This window comes from Mesoplodon bidens, assembly GCF_964165515.1.
Source record: "Mesoplodon bidens genome assembly, chromosome: 4".
Lineage (NCBI taxonomy): Eukaryota > Metazoa > Chordata > Mammalia > Artiodactyla > Ziphiidae > Mesoplodon > Mesoplodon bidens.
Genome location: NC_138160.1, coordinates 98,906,921 through 98,926,667, shown reverse-complemented (window position 1 = coordinate 98,926,667; position 19,747 = coordinate 98,906,921). Strand labels below are relative to the sequence as shown.

The 19,747-nt window shown below is 41.2% G+C and overlaps 1 pseudogene across 1 annotated transcript; it reads right to left on the bottom strand.

The window, feature by feature from the left end:
• Positions 1-1,046: 1,046 nt before the first annotated feature.
• LOC308616343 lies at positions 1,047-15,135 on the bottom strand (annotated as a pseudogene). The gene is made up of 2 exons: positions 14,791-15,135; positions 1,047-1,457 (listed from the first exon to the last, which is right to left on the bottom strand). The product of its transcript is annotated as an uncharacterized misc_RNA (transcript).
• Positions 15,136-19,747: the final 4,612 nt, after the last annotated feature.

Here is a 19,747-nt window from a genome sequence, read left to right as displayed (position 1 = left end):
TAAATTAATAACACAAGTAAGAAAGCAAACCCCAGCTCCTAGGATGCCGGGTTAGCTATAGAACTAACAGTATCAAGAAAACACAGATCCAATGTCACAGATCCAATCCAATCAATTCCGATTGATTTTTCCTCTTTATTAGACTAAGATGTGTACAGATGAAATTATAACACTTGGTATTTTTCTCACCTGTGTTTTTCACTTATTAAACTTACTCGTCACACTTCTCTACCATTTCTATATCTAGAGGTCTGCTTTAAAGGTGAACCAAAAAAATTAAATACACAGCATCTCTAATGAAGGCTCTGGCAGAGTTTTCCATTCTCTCTATGTGCTGTGACACTGTGAACCTCAGCAAGCTGTTTATCTTCCACGTTACAATTTCTAGGTTTCTTCTCAAGATCTGTGACAGCTCAGTAAGTGAATGTTTTCTTGTTTTGGGTCCTCTGTACTTCATCTCGAATCTCCTTAAAAAGGGGGGATTCTGGGCTTCCCTGGTGGTGCAGTGGTTGGCCACCTGCCGATGCAGGGGACACGGGTTTGTGCCCTGGTCCAGAAAGATCCCACATGCTGCGGTGCGGCTGGGCCCATGAGCCGTGGCCGCTGAGCCTGTGCGTCTGGAGCCTGTGCTCCACAACGGGAGAGGCCACGACAGTGAGAGGCCCATGTACCACAAAAAAAAAGGGGGGGGGAGGGGATTCTGTCTTGTCATCTTTGATCATCTTCAGTTCCTAATAAAATTTCTTGGCACCTAACAGGTGTCATTTAGTCTATGCTAGATGAATAAGGACAAATGTCTGTCCTTCTGGTACAGGGAATATTGTTTTTTGGTGTGAGATTGGGTGAAAGAAGGAGATACTAGTAAACTAAACTGATAGAAATCATTGAGAAAGTAGGAAAACACCTGGCATGGCAAATGATATGTTCAATTTTATGTAGGCTGAGTTCACCAAAACCATCACCTTAAACAAAACCATTTTGGTGGATCTTTCTTTTTTTAACAAGAGAACAAATCCATACTTTTATTTATTTACTTTTCAATAAGTTTAAATCCTTGAAGGGTACAGCATCACTTGGATTCTGTGTCCAATGGCCTTAGCAGGAAGGTTGCTTTGGAATTTGGCACGAACCATGCCACTGTTTCCATGAATGCAAGTTACATTTCCCCAGATTACTCTGGTTTTGTTCTATTTTCCACCAGGAGTTACTGTGTTGTTCTTTGCTTTGTGCACATAAGCACACCTCTGGCCTACATAGAATTCAGTTTCATCTCAAGCATAAACACCTTCAATTTTAAGAAGAGCTGTGTGCTCCCTCAAGTTCCAGGGACCCCACTTATAGCCAGCAAAAATGGCCTTGGACCACAGCCTTCCAGACGTATTTGTCAGTTTAGAAGTCCTGTGCCCAGTAGGCCTCCAAGGGCTCCAAGGCGGCTGAGAGAGCCTTTTTGGTGTGATCTTCAGGATATTGACCTCTTAAGCTCTGAACCATGAACAATTATTTTTTAACAGTAATATCCACTTAAACATTCAGACTTAGAAGAACAAGTCTTCAGGAACTTCTTTCTGAAAAAGAGAGATGCTACAAAATCTTAATCATATGTACAGATAGCTAAACCCTGAAGGCCTGCGTGCACAGCTCGAGAGGTTATATTGTTAGCTCTGCCTCTAGTGGGGGGGTTGAGCTGGGTGGGACACCAATCACCCCCATGGCCACCTGGGCTGCTCTGCCTCTTCAAATTGACTAGGCAAGACTCTCCATCCTCTTGATCATGGAAGAAATGATTTTAGCTTTTCACCATTGAGTATGATGTTAGCTGTGGGTTTGTCATCTATGGACTTTATTATGTTGAAGTAGGTTCCCTCTATGCCCACTTTCTGGAGAGTTTTTATCATGAATGGATGTTGAAAGTTATCAAAAGCTTTTTCTGCATCTATTGAGATGATTGTATGGTTTTTATTTTTCGATTTGTTAATGTGGTGTATCACACTGATTGAGTTGTAGATATTGAAAAAATCATTGCATCACAGGGATAAATTCCACTTGATCATGGCGTATGATCCTTTTAATGTGTTGTTGGATTTGGTTTGCTAGTATTTTGTTGAGGATTTTTGTGTCTATGATCATTAGTGATACTGGTCTGTAATTTTCTTTTTTTGTGATATTTTTGTCTGGTTTTGGTATCAGGGTGATCATAGAATGAATTTGGGAGTATTCCTTCCTCTGCAACTTTTTAGAATAGTTTCTGAAGTATAGGTGTTAACTCTTCTCTGGGTGTTTGACACAGTTTTCCTGTGAAGCCATCTGGTCCTGGACTTTTGTTTTTTGGGAGTTTTAAAATTACTGATTCAGTTTCATTACTGATAATTCATCTGTTCATATTTCCTCTTTCTTCTTGGTTCAGTCTTGGGAGATTGTACCTTTCTAAGAATTTGTCCATTTCTTCTAGGTTGTCTTCATATGCAGTCTGCCTGTACTAGTTTCCTACTGCTGCCATAACAGTTTACCACAAAGTTACTCATTTACAGCCACTTCCACAGTTCTGTAGATCAGAAGTCTTTGTGGGTTCTCCTGGGTTCTCTGTTCCCATTCTCACAAGGCCAAAATCAAGGTGCCAAACAGGCTGGGCTCTTCCCTGGGAGCTCTGGGGAAGAATCCATTTCCAAGCTCATTCTGATTGTTGGCAGAAACAGGTTTTTGCAGTTGTAGGACTGAGATCCTCATTTCCTTACTGGCTGTCAGTCAAGGTCCACTCTCTGTTCCAGGGGCCCCCTGGGTTCCTTCCCATGTGGCCCCCTCCATCTTTAAGCCGGCAGTGGTCCATTGAATCCTTCTCTTGCTTCAAATCTATCATACTTCCCCTTTGCCTTTCTCTTCTACCACCAGCCAGAATATGTTCTCTGCTTTTAAGGATGCATGTGTTACACTGGGTTACTCAGACAGTCCAGGGTAATCTCCCCATGTTAAGGTGAACAAGCTAGAAGCCTTAAAGTTCCACCTGCAAAGTCCTTTTTGTCATGTAACAAAACATATTCATGTGTGTGATATCTTAGAATCACAGTTTCTGGGGACTAGGGTGAGGCATTTTTAAGAGGCCATCTTAGAAATTCTGTCACCACACCTCCCCAAAAGGAGGTCTTCCATAGAGGGTATCTATGGGTAACAGTCCATTAACAAAGCACTGTCACTTTGCATATAGCCTCGATGAGTTCGCCTTTAGGTCTAGTTTCTGAAAATGAGACATTTTATTTGATTCATAGCAAAAGAAACCAGGTAACCAACAATAAGAGGACTGAAACTTAGGATGTGTTTCATGGGCATGTAGGAACTTGCCTGTGCACAGAAGGTGTCAGTTCATCTCATGGTCGCTCAGCTATGTTATGGGTACTGGTAGCACCATGTGTTGTGCTTTGAATATATCATATCTCAGTGCAGCATTGAATGAGAACATGGATGCTGTTGATTGTCAAATCTCAGGTAGTAAATTTATGTAGTGGGAATTACCACTCTTTGGGATAAAGCTTCCTTTTTTTTTCCAAGCTAGAAAATGCTTATAGGAACAATTCATGTCATGAAGGACTATCACTGTATATATGCACCTATCACCAGCTTCCAGGTGACATGCAAGAGAAGCTATTTAACTTTTAGTTACTAATTCAATAAGGAATTTCAATAACCCAACAAATTAAAATAAGTAGGAAGTGCAGATTTAATACTTGAACGTATACCATCAATCTTAAACTTGCTAAATAAGAAAATCAAACTCATTTTCATACTGAAGAATAAAGGGATTACTATGTAGTATTTGACCCCCAAAAGGTGTTGTTAAGGTAATGTTATAATCGATGGAAACTGAGAATTTAGGAAATGAGAGAACATGAAGCCATACGTCAAAAGTGCCCTAAGACAGATACAGGTAGTAAATCTCTACATTACATATTTTATACAAGATACCTATTTTATACATTCTGTTTTATACATCCCCCCACCTTGTATGTTTTTCAGGCTTGTTGGTTTGCTTATTAGCTTTTAGAGTATGGACTTTTTTTTTTTTCTGTTTTTTTTTTTTTTCTCGGTACGCGGGCCTCTCACTGTTGTGGCCTCTCCCGTTGCGGAGCACACCAGACGCGCAGGCTCAGCGGCCATGGCTCACGGGCCCAGCTGCTCTGTGGCATGTGGGATCCTCCCAGACCGGGGCACGAACCCGTGTCCCCTGCATAGGCAGGCAGACTCTCAACCACTGCACCACCAGGGAAGCTCTGGACTTTTTTTTTTTTTTAATAGATCTTTATTGGAGTATAATTTCTTCACAATACTGTGTTAGTTTCTGTTGTACACCAAAGTGAATCAGCCATATGCATACACATGTCCCCATATCTCCTCCCTCCCACCCTCCCTATCCCACCCCTCTAGGTCATTGCAAAGCACCGAGCCGTTCTCCCTGTGCTATGCTGCTGCTTCCCACTAGCTATCTATTTTACATTTGGTAGTGTATATCTGTCGATGCTACTCAACATCACTAATCATTAGTATGTACTCTTTTTTTTTTTTTTTTTTGTGGTACGCGGGCCTCTCACTGTTGTGGCCTCTCCCGTTGCGGAGCACAGGCTCCGGATGTGCAGGCTCAGCGGCCATGGCTCACGGGCCTAGCCGCTCCGCAGCATGTGGGATCTTCCCGGACCGGGGCATGAACCCGTGTCCCCTGCATCAGCAGGCGGACTCTCAACCACTGCGCCACCAGGGAAGCCCTAGTATGTACTTTTATGGAAGAAAAATATGTAATGATTTGGGATGGGAAAGAAATGTTATAATAGTAAAGAAAGCATTAACTAGATTTATTAAAATTTAAAAATAAATGTGAAATGGTATAATCTGGATGACTGTGTACTGACCTGATAAGCAATTTCCATACATAACTTTTGATGACATTGTGAGATGTTATGACCATTGGTGAGATATCATATTCTGCAGACATTTCTGTGTCTTTAACATGAGAATGATGGAATCTTCTCTGAGTTTTCTCCCGTGAGACCACTTGTAAGAGCAAAGCTAGTTGGTACTTATTTAATGCACTGAGGTCCTTTGCAGGGCACCTTTAAAGCACTATTTTGATTTAATTCTGAATCAGCTGTATTCCTGAGTTTGGAAAATCAAATTTTAACATGAACTTGCAAATAGCCCCAGTGCTTCACCCCTAATTCATATTCCAGCAACCTTCACTGTAGCAGGAAGCAGAGTCAAGCTGTTGCCATGAAGATTGTTTCAAGAGCTCAGAAATCTCCAGGGACCCCTTTATCACTGCTTTTCAAAGAAGCCTTTATTCCTCTCTTCTCCTGTTTCCTGCAAAGGGAGTTGTGTCCAATACTTGAGGACATGGTGAGGCCAACAAGGACCTGAGGACTCCTCCAGGACTGTGATCTTCCGAATTGTGAAATCTATCATTCTGGTCCTTATCCTTCTTTCTTCCCACTCTACCACACTGTAACAAATGCTGTTATTTTGTGAAACTTTACTGTATGGTAAAACCTGCTTTTTCATTTTTAAAGGACTGTGCTCCCAGGCCAATTGGCATTTGTTTTGTTTTAAGTCTTCTGTGTAAAGGTCCATCAGACTCATTAAAGTAACATTTTTGGACTCTATTATCTATTTGAAGATCTTAATTGATATACAATTTTCTTTATTAATGGGCACCAAAAAGTGTCTTAATCTAAGCCAATAATGTTAACTTTTATTTCAAGGTATGTTATGCTTACATATTTTTTTCCTCTGAAAGGTGATGAGATAGTAAAAAAAAAAAAAAAGTAGAAAAAAGTGTGTATTGATATTACTAATTTCAGATATGAATGTATAGGCAAAGTTAATATATGGATTTAATGTATTTTCAGTAAATTTAGAAATAAAAATCATCTCTCGTATTTCATCTTATATGAGGTAACTGGGAACTGCTATTTCACTTTTGAAAGGAAAAATAGAGGCTTTTTATTTTATTTTTTTGGCCACACCCAGCAGCATGCGGGATCTTAGTTCCCCGACCAGGGATCAAACCCATGCCCACTGCAGTGGAAGCAAAGAGTCCTAACCATTGGACCACCAGGGAATTCCCAGGAAAAATTGAAGCTTTTTAACGTCACAACATTCTTAGGGAAGCATAGTTGTCCTATTTCATAGGGGACATGGAGAAAGAGAAAATAATGTAGATTTTTAAGGAGGCTAAAGGAGGTGGACTTTCTCAATCATATTTATACTCAGTCCAATAGATCTTAACATTTTCTTCTGAAAAGAATATTAATCTTGGTCATGCATTATCAGACTAGGCCGTGAGTACATTCTGGCAGAATATGGATGTATATGAAAGTAGAATATGTGTATATATGAAATATATTATATGCAATATATATATATTATTTATAATGAGGCAGAAGCTAAATTTGTGTTTATTTTTGAGCTAAAACATTAGAGTTCAGGAATTCCCTGGCAGTCCAGTGGTTAGGACTTGGTGCTTTCACTGCCGGGGCCAGGGTTCAATCCCTGGTTGAGGAACTAAGATCCTGCAAGCTGCATGGTGTGGCCTAAATAAATAAATAAAATAAAACATTAGAGTTCAAAGACATTACAGCTTATGGGAAAGCAAAAATGACCCATGAAGTATGAATTTATTCTTCTCTGAAGTAAGGGCTTTTTCAGTGGCAAAGCTTGAGAATGCTGATCTGTATGATGGGGAAATTAGTGTTTGGACAAGAAATAAAGTAATATATTCTGTTATGGTCTAGAAAGGAAAATAATACTTGCCTTCAGGTATTTAGAATTACTGTACAGATCCAGGCTTACAGTAAGATGACCATTTTCCCATTTTCAATTATTTGAGGATATAAAAACAAAACAAATATCATTGTTGGGTACATGCTATATACAAGCCAGAAGTGTATGTACTGAAGTGGCCAGGACAGGTAGAATTCATGGCCATCAGGAGGGCAGGCCCTGGCCAAGATTCAGGGTAGCAGGAAAGGTCTAGCCAGGTGGATGGAACATAATGTCCCATAACATATGGAAATTGGCAAGTGGGAACAAATGATTTCTTAGCAAGTTAGAGGCCTCGGGCTGGTCTAAAGGAGGTAAAAAGAATATATTGACAAACGGGTGGAAACAAAATAATGAAATGTCCAGAGGGATGCATTTGGAAAGCATCAAGTCGACCTGGTTGCAGGTAGGAAAACCAAGTCCTTGGGAGCGGAAGAAAGTGACCGGCAAGACTTCTAGTTTAGCGGAATCAAGGCATAGGGCTTATCATCAACCTGGGACTCAGCAGGCAGGAACCTTCCAGGGATCTGGGGTCAAGCCTGTTTATGGTTTCTTAGAAAACTGCTGTCTTGAATGGGATTGGGGTGAGGCTGACAGCAAGTGTGATTTGTTGCTTGTCCCTCAGTACTGACCTGAGTAGCTCATGATGGTTATCTTGTCAGAAAAGGGGACTAATTCTAGAGCTCAGAATAAGGAAGAAAATGCAGACAGTAGTCATATATATAGTCTCAGGTGAGGAGTGAGGAAAGCTTCTGGCACCTCTCCAGTTGTGATGCAGGTGCAAAAATTATTTAATTTTTTCTTTCTGTCTTGAATGGATATGTTACCTATTTAGTGGCATAACACACAGATTCACATTAAATGTCAATGCATACTTTAATGTCTTAATCAATGTACATACTAAATGATTTGAATTGGAAAGGGAATTTTGGGAACAGAATCCAACGTTAAGCTTGACAGGAAGTGAATATTTGGACAAGGAATACTGGAGCATTCTACTATGACATATGTTCAGGTTTAGAATAAGACTATATTTTTTCAAGCCAATCTAGGGATACAAAACCAAATCTAGATACAAGGGGAATATGAAATTAAAAATTCGCTTGTTAGAATGGAATTCAGACCTTCCATGGAGAACTGCAGGAGAAGTGCAGTCAGCAGTGACCTGTAGGAATGAGGACCTGGCTTGATGGAGGGAGAATGGGAGAGTCTGGTCCAGCGAGGGCAGAAGTACAGTTAGGAAGAGCCCTGGAAAACAAGTTCTCTTTCAAGCTGCACTGGAAGTAGGCATGCACTTGCTTATGCTAGACTTGAGCTTTGTGTGGCAATCAGGATCAGTACACGACACCCCCCTTTCTTTGCCCGTTCAGTTGCTGCTCTTGGGGTTTTGCAAGCTGCCTGCTCACATGAATCTCCATTTTGTCCACGTCTGGCAATAGCTGCTCGGAACCTCGCCTGTGGCAGCTGATGATTTCAAGTATACAGGCCTGTCGTGATGCTCTCCAGGAGAGGCGTCAGGCTGTCATCAGCTATTAGGCAGCCCCCAGCTGACACAAAAGACCTTTCACTGAATGCCCTTCTCTCTCAAGCTTTTGAATTGCATATTTTGATAGCGGTTGAGGTAAGAAACAAGTTCAGAATCCAAACTGAGGCATTCAGTTGCTCTCCTAACCACTTGGCCTAATTTCTTTAGTCACTATTTTGCGGTTTGGGCCAAGTTTGCATAGTTTTGACAATTTCAAGACCTTAGATGCAACCATTGATTTCTTCAGAAGGGCTGTTCCATGGGTCATGAAAACTAAGCATCTGGGCACTTTCTTCTCATCCTCATCATAGCCAAGGAGATGAAAAGACCACAGGTTTAAGTAAACTAGATGAAGCTAATCTTTCTTCCTCTGGACCCAGCTCAAGTCCGCTTCATTCTTCAGCAGAAGAATGTCAGGCCCTGCCTCTGAGGCGCTTCTCTTGTCATAGATGATGTGACACAACCATACTCTTGACCAGAATCTAAGACAAATCTTGACCTTAGCATGTGAGAATTACAGAGTTTTACCCAGATTTCTTCTTGCTGTTACTCTGCTACTGACCTGTATGCCTATTGTGATAACTAGGGTTCAAACTTGTTAACAATTTTGATAAAATGATTTTTCTTTCCTGCTTTTCTTGGTGCCCCTATCTTTGTTTATTATATACGTATGCTTCCAGAATCAGGGTCCAATATACTTGTGTAGTGGGTGTTTATTTATGGCTATCGTTTAAACATTATGCCTTCTTTGGTAACCACATCCCAAATTTCTTCAGGGGCCATGCAGAGATGGAATACATGACCCAGTTTTAAGTCATTCATGTTTCACTAGCCCGTGACATGGGTTCAAAGCTAGGCGTGTGACTCAAGCAGGTTCCATCAGAATGAGAACAAGAGCTGTTCTGTAGACTCTGTCAGTAAACACAGGCTTTAGTTTTTGCAAGCTAAGGTCTAAGGAACTGTATGGTATGGAGCTTTAGCAATCATTTATGGGCCATTGATGGTGACTGTGTTAAACAATAAGCTAATATACAGAGGAGAGGAGAGCTAAGTAGAGGTGACAGAAGCAGACCATCTTGTGACATCATTTGAATCCTTCCAAGAATTCATGTCTTTATTATATTTTTTAATTGAAGTATAGTTGGTTTACAATGTTGTGTTAGTTTCTGGTGTGTAGCAGCGTGATTCCATTATATATAGGTATCTCAAGAATCTGTGTCTTAACCCAACTGTCAGTCAGTTTATTCTCTACTTTGCTTTAACAAGTTTGTCTTGGATTTTCGGTATCTTGAATTAAAAAAAAAAGTAACTGAGCATTTCAATCTAATGCTTGGGCTTGTCTAACTGCTGACAGGCTTCTTGATATCACCTGTGGCCTGGGTATCTGATCATCTTCACCCACCTTCATACTTTCTATTTCTATGCTGGGTTTACACCCTGTTGGGACATCGATGCTCTTTTATAGTCTGGATGAAATTCCAAGATATAATAACTGTGTTTTTCCCCTTGAGTATTTTAGGAAAGCTTAATGACTCAATAAATAAGTTACCTCTTCAATAACTCAAAGTGGAGAGGCTTCAAGGAATTTCTCATAACTGACCACCGGGTACACAAATATATTAAGGTCAGTGGCTCATTAGTTTTTCTTTCTCTATCGTGGATATTGTTATATCATTTTACTTTCTTTGATTGTGACCTTTCTGACATTCTGCTTGGCTGGCAAGTAACAAGATAACTGCTCATAAAGGGAAGAGATGATGAAAGAGATTTCTGTAATAGATTTTACTATAATGGGATCAGAATGGCAGGGAAAGAAAAGGAGTAGTTAGAGGCAAAACAGCCCATGGTTCTCACTACCATGCATCTTGTGGTTTTCTGAGAAATTAAAGATGACCTGAGAAGCGAGGTTCAAACAACACATTTTGAAATCAGTAACAGTCCTAGGGACCTTCTCCTATAGACTGTGTGAGAATGGAGGTTGGTTCTAGGTATTATGTTGAAGCCCAATCTGTGTTTCAAAATAAAGGCCAACTTAAGCCTTTTAGCAATACTAACAATGCCCTGTGGTAAAAGTTCCCATTCTACTCCTTGTGGTATCCAGTACCTCTTTTCACCCTAATTGTACCTTTTTAATTGGAGCTTTCCCCAAACTCTTCTTTTTTTTATGATTCATTCTGTGCTGAGGGGATACAGATGCCTCATGGGTCAAAACCAAACCAAACCAAACCCAACATAACTGCTCCACAGAAAATTGAGAAACACCTGAAGTTTTCTCCATTCTTGGCCCTCTCTTTCCTTGATTGCTTCCAGCTCTCCTTCTCTGCCCTTCTACTGAGGTTCTCCCCTCTGCTTTTTGATTCTGATCCATTGTGTAAAACATTTCAGCTCAGTGCTAAGAAAGTAGCTAGGAAGGAAGCTTGCAATATGAGGGTCAGAGAACTTCTGGAGATAAGGGGGAGTGACAAGGGCTTGATGCTTTTAATTTGAAAAGTCTTCATAGAAGTGCTTAAATATGAACAGTTTTGAAAAAAGGAGAGTCATCATGATTTAAACAGAGAAAATATAAGGGATTACTAGGAAAATGAGTCAGCTGGAGAAGATAGTCCACCTTTGTTAGTTAGAATTAGATTCAGTTGTTAATAGGAAATATTAGAATTAAAAATATTAAACAGAAAAAGTTTATGAAACATCAGTATGTTAGTATGTTAACGTGACACTTTAAACACTAGTCTGGTGCTTTGTGGTCATCACGGATCCAGGTTCCTATCATTCTTCTCTTACCATCTGAGGTCATGGCTTTCATTCTCAAAAGTATTACCTCTTGGTCCAAAATGGCTTCTGAACCTCTAGTCATCAAATGTGTTTTGTAGTTGGGAAGAAGGAAAAGAGGCAAAAGGGGAAACTTTTCTTACAGTGAAGTTGGTTTCCTTTAAGCAGTTTTCCCAGAATTCCCATACAGGACTTCTGTTTATCTCATTGACCAGAGCTTGGTCACATGGACATACCTTGCTGTAACATTGTCTGGGAAATGTAGTCTTTTAACTGGTTGCATTTTCATCCCACATAAAATCTGGTCTTGTAAGTAAGGAAGGAGGAGGGAATGGCTCTCGGATAGCAGCCTGTACTCTGCTGAAAAAATCCTTGAAATCTATGGTTGCTTTTTAGGAGATACACTAAGTTATTAGAAGCTTTACAGACCTGCAAGGAATTTGGTTCTTCTTATTTTCAATGTATGAATTGGTAAGAGTCTTAGTAAGAATATTGGCCTTGAGTGTAATGACTTGGGTATAAGAGGATGGAAATTGTGATTTCTGAGAAGGGGTTATCATTTGGTTATGAGTAAAGTAGAGAAGGATGTAAAAATATTTTAACATTTGGGGGTTAAGTATGACAAAAATGGTCAAACAGAAGTTAGAAAGGGATGAGTAGCCCACAGTAAAATATATGAATTGAACACTGAAAAAACTGAGGTAGATTTCATTTGTATGCTTGTGGTACTGGACAAGGGTGGGGAGAAAGCCTAAAATAGAGTAAACGATGGGTAGCGTTTAGAAGTAAAACCAGTGCATTCTAGTGTTGAGGTTGGCCATCTGGTTGAGAGGCAAGTCATATAAAGTAAATGAGTGAAGGAGAACACTTGTAACACAATAGGGAATATTGGAAATTGTAGGGAATATTCTAAAGGGGCAGCTGCTGCTTGGCTGCAGCCAATCATTGCCATCAAAGAAATCAGGCTTAGGTCTTCTACTTTTTCAGGAGAAGATAGAAATCCAGACTTTTATATAACCTTCCAGATTTAAAAATAATTGTGCAGGTCAAGCAAATATGTCTGAAGACTGGATTTGCCCAGTGGATCAGTTTTGCAACTTCTGATCTAGTTCAACATCTTTATTTTACTGAGACTGAGAGAGATCTAGTGACTTGCCCAGGGTCACATAGCTCATCAGTAGATCCCTGCCTCTTGACTCCCCATTGTCTTCCTACTTTTAGAGCTAAGAAAGTCACATGGAACTGTTTGGTGGAAAGGAATAATCAGAGGAATTAGGTGTTTCACATAGGTTTGCAGTTAACTCCAAAAGTGCCTAGCACAGTGCTTAGCATTCAGGAGCATCTATCAATGTTAGCTCAATCTCTATGTGAATTGTTCAAAACATGTAGGTTAATGAATGAAATAGAGGAAAAGGAAAAAGCAAAAGAGTAATTATCACACCTTGGGGAGTCCCCATAATTAACCATGGAAACAAGATAATGAATTAGCAAAGATGACATCCAAGGAGCAGTCAGAAGCAGCCAGGATTTCTCTGTGAACCTCGTGCCTTTACCTTTGCCCTAATTACAGCTTTAGGCTGTAAATATTTTAATTTGGGGGTAATTTCCAGCCCTTTAATAAATTTCTTTCCAATTATACTGCCACCTTAAACTTATAGCCTCATAAGAAAGTGTGGTCTTCAGAGAATATTTCTTCTCCCCTTAGTCAAAATTAGATAGATTGATTAATTTTGGCCTAAATTTCTAAAAATGTGCAGTTGTATCTTGAGATTATCCCACCATTAGTGGTTAAGTGTCTCCAAAATAAGTAATTACTGTCACTAAAAGACAAATTTGTCAGAAGAAATGTCCTTTGAAAATCCCCTTTTTGGTATAAATATGTCCTTACGTGTCACCAAAATTTGCTGTATTATCTCAATAACATAGATCACAGGGAAATAATTTTTGAAGTGACCAATTCTATGTTAGGTTTCAATGTGCATAGTGAAATATATTTGTAAGACACTGTTTAAAGTTCTTAGGAGAGAAGTCCCTGGAAACTAGAATTTTTAATTTAATGCTCATGTTAGAATCTTGACTAGGGAACACAATGGAAAGACCTTGGGGATCTGGTAGATTCCATAGGCAATTTATCTCAGAACTAACTGCTTTTGAAGTGGATTTTGCTTACAATAGTAACAGCCTGTATTTATAATTTGTTCTCCTGGCAATTATCTCACAAAACTGAATTACCTACAAGGTCAGTGGTGCTGGACTAAGGTTACATACTGGTAAATTTTTTTTTTTGATTGGATTTATCACTATAATACCCCAGCTAAACAGTGCTGGAATGCAGTCACTAAAAAGAGAAGAAAAAATGTCTATTAATTATTTGATGTTTAGCCATGCCCTTATACATTTTTTCTTTCCTTTTTAGTTCCAAGTCACATATAAAATACCTACAGATCTCAACAAGAAAATGGGATTCTTCTCTGCTATCACCTGAAGCTGCTGTGACCATAAAACTAAAAAATTACATTTTGTCTCCTTGCCCATAAAGAATGCCCACCAGAGCGGGTCCAATATCTTATCTTTCTACCCAGATAGTGCTTGTTGCTAAATACACAGAGCCTGATTTTACAGTCTTCACTCAACTCTGACTTCCACCATTTTCAGTGTGTGGGGGGGAAATTCTTATGAAAGGTTTATAAATGATGTGAAAATGGGCTATAATTTTGTAACTTGCTTTCATTGTCATCTGGGATCTGTTGAGATTCTTTTGAGTAGAGTCAACCCAGTTCAGAGTTGTGTGCTACAAGTCTGCAGGATAGAGGAGAGAAAGCATGACCTCATCAATTGGATGGGAGTTTCTGACATTGCAGGGGCAAAGATGATGAAAATCAAAGATACCCTTGATCATAGAGGTGTGTTTTTTTTTGTTTTGTTTTTGTTTTTGTTTTTTTTTGCGGTACACGGGCCTCTCACTGTTGTGGCCTCTCCCTTTGTGGAGCACAGGCTCAGGACGCACAGGCTCAGCAGCCATGGCTCACAGGCCTAGCCGCTCCATGGCATGTGGGATCTTCCAGGACCGGGGCACGAACCCGTGTCCCCTGCATCGGCAGGCGGACTCTCAACCACTGCGCCACCAGGGAAGCCCCGATCACAGAGTTTTGAAAGCAACTCTAAAGCTCCCAGGGTGGACAGAAAAGAGGCCTTTCCCACCTCCACTGCATCCTGAGAAATGAGATACAGCAAGAAAGATTTCAGGTTCTTAAATTTGGGGGTGTCACATAGTCCTCTGAGAATCAGATAAAAATTATGAACATTTTCACCAGAAAAAATATCCATAAAGATACATACATAGGGCTTCCCTGGTGGCACAGTGGTTGAGAGTGCGCCTGCCGATGGAGGGGACACGGGTTCGTGCCCCGGTCAGGGAGGATCCCACATGCTGCGGAGCGGCTGGGCCAGTGAGCCATGGCCACGGGGCCTACACATCTGGAGCCTGTGCTCTGCAACGGGAGAGGCCACAAAAGTGAGAGGCCCGCGTACCACAAAAAAAAAAAAAATGATACATACATAGAATTTTGAAAACTTGTGGTTTTATTTATTAAAAATTTGAAAGTATTTATTCCCTAAATATTTCTCTGGATTTTTTCGGGGTCCTGGGGCCCAGGTTATGAATTCCTGGAACTCTGAGGATGATTGTGGAAACTTACCTTGGACATCTGTGTAATTTGTGTTCTCCAGCTACACTTACCTAATCTCATATTCGGGGTGATGTTAACAGTAATAACCTGCACTGTGTGTCTTTTGTGTCTGTCTGCCAATTCAGGAGATCTGTCTGCTGCAAAGTTCTTTTCTCTCCCCAAGTAATCATATCTGGAAGTCCTTGAGATGTTTCGGTTGTGTTCATGATCAAGGCCAGACAGTGGTCCTATGATGTCCTCTGGTTCTGATGCCTTTGCTGGACACTGGTGCCCTCTCTGTTGGATAGCTCTTGTTCCCCTGACTGCGGCCACCTCTGTCAGGCACTGATGACTGCCTGATGGATGATGGCACATCCCTGCCACTCCTGCCGGGGCCCATGGTGTCCTGCTTCTGCTGAAGCATTGGAGACTTGGAGGGGCTACGCATGCTCTGTCTTTTCCAGATTTCCAGTGATTCCAGGTCCTGTGTCAAGGAGAATGCTTTTCTCTCTTTTGTGTAACTGTTATTCCAATTAGGTGGTTTCTAATGAGTTCTGATTTAACAGTGTTTAGCAAGACAGAACTTTAACTTTTATTTCTACTTCCTGCCTCCTTGGTGTGAAGGGCAAACCCAAGTGACCCCCGATGTACTCAGAATCCTCAGTCTTCTGCCACAATTGAAGTTCGTCTCTGGTCCAGTGGTGTTTGCCTGACTCACCCTCCCTTTGGGAGCTCCTCATGCAAATACCATTCCAGGGGCCTACTCCCTACTTTATTGGGGGTACTCAGAATTTGTCCTCAACAAGGAAAGGACCAGCATAGATTTAAACTAGAAAATTCAAGAACATCAATATTTAAGAATAATATAGACAATAGTGTGACCTTTGGGGCTTAGGCATATTTTTAGGAGATATTTTGGAGAGCTCTTCCAGATCTCTGTGTGCCCCTCCAGAGACAAACTCTTTGTAATTCTACTCTGCCCTACGTCCAAGCCAGTGTAGTATTGTGAAAAATTGCATTAACAAAATTCCAGGCTCTTACTGGAAATACGTACCTTCTTTATTGTAAATAACTCCATACAGTACCTGTAATAAGTTAGAATCAGGATGATCTTTCTGTCATGATTCTGTTTTTTAGACAATTCATGTACCTCAAACTCCACAGGAATCAATAAAATATGAATCTGAAATACTGAATTTTAAAGCTTAGCATGCAGTGTATGGAAAAAATGCCTCACCATTTTTCTCACTGTCGTTTGAAGTTAGAGGTGTAGATTCATCAAACATTGGAAACACATTTTGAAAATGCCGATATCTCCATCAGTTACAGGTTTGTCATAATTAATGCTGATGCCTCCTGCTGTCCCACCATATTCTTCACTCCTAATCATTTGTCCTCTCCTTGACATGCGGCACTGTGTTCACCCAGCTCAGGGTTGTGCTCTCTCCAGTGTTCTGCGTGCCCTCACCTTCAATTTCCTACCAAGTCCATTGGCCATCCTCAAATCAAACAGGGAATTTCCAAACCAGTCTTCATCCATTTGTCTTGTGAGCTTTCTCTCCCTCCATATCAATTGCATTTTCTCTCATAAACTCTATTATTTAAGACAAGTTTTAAAATGAAATATTTTGAGGGACTCCTAGCATAGAAATATATGGGGTTAACTGGGATGTGAAAATAAAATGGAACTTGATCTTTTCTGAGCTTGATATAATTTCTTTGTGAGGCTTATCTCTTAGGTTTCTCTATAGTGTGGGGTAGAGGGTGTTGGTAGGAAAGGAGAATTCTGAAGTTGCAAAATAATTCTCTGACTCCTTAATAAGCTCTTTTATCTGGCATTCTCTTTCAGGTAAATGCTTGGTTTTCAGCTTTTCTCTCTAGCTCCCTTCTGATATGGCATCTTGCCTCATGTAGGAGGAGGGCCCTATGTTATCTTGTGGTGTCGGGGCAGAGGGCCTCATTTTCTGCCAGGCATCCTCTGGATCGTCTCTGTTCTCATTGGCCTGGTGTGCATTGATGTGCATCTGACCTCTGGACTCTTAGAAATGTGTGCTGTCACTGCTGAAGTCTGTGACTCTGCCCATTTTCTTTCTTTCTTTTTTAAACATTTCTAGTCTTTCCTCATGCTTTTATTTTTATTTATTTATTTATTTTTTGGTTGCATTAGGTCTTCATTGCTGCGCAGGGGCTTCCTCTAGTTGTGGTGAGTGAGGGCTACTCTTCGTTGGGGTGCATGTGCTTCTCCTTGCGGTGGCTTCTCTTGTTGTGGAGCACGGGCTCTAGGCACGCGGGCTCAGTAGTTGTGGCTCACGGGCTCTAGAGCTCAGGCTCAGTAGTTGCGGCACATGGCCTTAGTTGTTCCGCGACATGTGAAATCTTCCCGGACCAGGGATCAAACCCGTGTCTCCTGCATTGGCAGGCGGATTCTTAACCACTGCGCCACTTTGGGGAAGTCCCCCAAACCACATATCATTCTGAAGAAAAATGGGGATCATATGAATGGTAATAAGTACTATTGTTCTGCTTCTTATCTTTATCTTTTATGTGGGAACTCTAGTCCCACACAAAGTTTTCTGTGTTTATTTCTATGATTCTTTCTCACATGTTTCTCTACGGAGCGTGAATGTATAACCAATCCTCCTCCATGGCCTCTGCTATCTGGGAAGCCCTGCTCATCCCTTCCATGGTTGTCACACTGACAATGGAGGTGATGCTGTTTAGCCAAGGAGACCATATCCGTTTACCTGCAAACCGAGTGCCCTCTGCTGCTCTGCAAATGCTTGTTGCAGGGTCCTTTGGGGAACCTGACTGCTGTGGTCATGCCGCTGCTGCCAGTCGGGGGGGCCGTGCCTCCTGGCTGCTTCCTGTCCTGCCCTGGCTGCACTCAGATGTGCAGAACCCTTCCCACCCAGGGCCATGAGGAAGTGGCGAGCAGGTCACTCTCCTCCTGGTACACTAGTCAGACTTCTTAAGCCTCAGGGAGTTTTGAGGATAAAAAGCTTATTCAATATTCACTTGCCACTCAGTTCCGTGCACAGCAAATCTAACCTTCTTGCTCCTCTTTTGGTCCCTGGGGTGTTGCTATTGGGTCAAGCCTGTAAGCCTTATTTCCTCTTTTGGGATATTTTTGTGTGTTTGGTCTTTGGGAGGTTCCTTAATTTCTCATGCAAATGCAAAATGTGTAGGCTCTTCCAACCTGTTTTCCAGACACTATATCACAGTGGTTGTAAAATTTATGCTTAATCTGGAGCTCCTACCTCCACATATAATTTAAATAAAGATTTACAGATTTACACTTTTCTGTTTACAACTGTAAATATACCAAGCAATCCCTTTTAAATCTTTCGGTCTCTTATTTTCTGGTTTGCCACATGGTTTCAACAAATTAAAGAAACACTTAAAATATCTGAATCCTCTCCCCACTCCCCCCTTTCATGATAATGGGAATAATTGATTAAACAATCTCTTTGTGTGAGATTTTCTTTTTGGTAAAGGCTTGTCTTTCAGGTTTTTCTCCTCCTCCAGCTCTTTTTTTTTTTTTTTTTTACATCTTTATTGGAGTATAATTGCTTTACAATGGTGTGTTAGTTTCTGCTTTATAACAAAGTGAATCAGTTATACATATATTCCCATATCTCTTCCCTCTTGCATCTCCCTCCCACCCTCCCTACACCACCCCTCTAGGTGGTCACAAAGCACTGAGCTGATCTCCCTGTGCTATGCGGCTGCTTCCCACTAGCTATCTGTTTTACGTTTGGTATCTTATATTACATCTTCCTTGTTACATTGGTTTGTATGACTTTCCAAAAGAATCTGTTGCTTTCAAATTGGGGAAAAGTAAATTAAATGTAGTGAGATGGAATGAAATGACCGTCCCCCCCATTAAGATCATAAATAATCTATTGGGAGATTGCACATCCATCCTGGTTGACTCAGACAGAGCCATTCTCAGCTAATGTGTGGGCTGCTGGTGATAAAAGCAGGAACAAGTAGGAGTCAAATGTTCCTTTAGCAAATGATGTCAGTTATTTCTCAAGGTTCCCAAGAAGTAGCTTTAAAATCATCTTACTACGGGGAGCATGTTTCCTTCAGGTGAGAATAGTGGACTGAGCCTCCCTAGGATAATTAATTGATTAATTAACTAATAATTAATCAATGCCTAGTGTGATGAGATGTGCTTGCCCTTAGTCAGGGAGGAATTTAGCACCAGGCTTCTGTGGAAATAAATGAAGACCAACCAAATGGGACCAAGCAAAGGCTATTTATTCAGAGCTTACAAGGGAGTCAGCTACCATCTCTTTCGTTCTGGCAGAAACTCAAAGGTAGGCAGAAGAGTGGGAAAACTTTATAGTGGAAAAAAGGAAGGCTTCAAATATGCCCTGAATGGAGGCCGTTGGCCTGGGGAAGTTTAGGTGGGCTGACTGGAAGTGGAGCAGCCTATGTGATTGGTTCAGGGTACATACTTGGCTTTTTCTGGTTGGTCCTCAGTTGGAAGGGGGACAAAAATGAAGGAATCCATCAGTTATTAATCAGGTTCTGGCTGTTTGGGCTAATTGTTACAGGGGTTCTTGTTTGGCTTCCTGGACTGGTGGCTGGAGATAGTGGTCTGGCTTCCTGCAAGCCTGACGTAACAGGCTGCCCTCCTGGTCTGTCTACTGTAGATCATGGGTTGGTGGTTGCTGCAGAAGGTGGGCCAGAATGTTGCTGCCTGGCCTGGCCACAGTCTGTTCGTATATTCAGTCCCCCAATGTGGAGAGTCAACCAAAGTCAGGCCCCTTACTGTTTCCCTTCACACAGTTACGGTACCAGAGCTCATCCATCCTCTTTTTTTTTTGTGGTACGCGGGCCTCTCACTGTTGTGACCTCTCCTGCTGCGGAGCACAGGCTCTGGACGTGCAGGCTCAGCGGCCATGGCTCACGGGCCCAGCTGCTCCGCGGCATGTGGGATCTTCCTGGACCGGGGCACGAACCCGTGTCTCCTGCATCG